Below are 665 nucleotides of genomic sequence, written 5' to 3'. Positions count from 1 at the left end.
GGCGGGCCGGCGGTGGGTGGCGGCGGAGCGGGACAGGTGGCGTGACGCGGTTGGCCGGACGGCGGCGGCGACTTCGTCCGGCGCGCGCATGGACGAAGGTTAGGGTTTCGTCTGCGATTCGTTTTCGGGAGGGGAAGAGTATATATAGGTAGAGGGAGCTAGGAGAGTCCAAATGAGGTGTGGTTTTCGCCCACAAGATCGTGATCGAACGACCTACAGCATGGAAGAGAGTTTGGTGGGTTTTGGGCTGGTTTTTAGGGGGGTTTTCTGCAACACATAAATGGACTTTGCGGATGCCCGGTTAACCGTTGGAGTACCAAACGACCTCCAAATGGAACGAAACTTGACCGGTGGTCTACCGGTGGTATACCAAGGCCACTTGACAAGCCTCGGTCCATTCCGAGAACGTTTGACACCCGCACACGGAAGAAAACAAGAGGGGTGCACCGGAGGAGATAGGAGCGCCGGATTGCAAAACGGACAAGGGGGAAAATGTTCGGATGCATGAGACGAACACGTATGCAAATGCAATGCACATGATGACATGATATGAAAAGCATGACATGAACAAAATGCAAAACGAAAGACAAAACCCGACCACGGAGGGAATACCATAACACATAGCCGAAAATGGCAAGAGTTGGAGTTACAAATATGAAAAGTTA

Source organism: Triticum aestivum, chromosome 4D (assembly GCF_018294505.1).
Source record: "Triticum aestivum cultivar Chinese Spring chromosome 4D, IWGSC CS RefSeq v2.1, whole genome shotgun sequence".
NCBI lineage: Eukaryota > Viridiplantae > Streptophyta > Magnoliopsida > Poales > Poaceae > Triticum > Triticum aestivum.
This window is presented reverse-complemented; position numbering follows the sequence as displayed.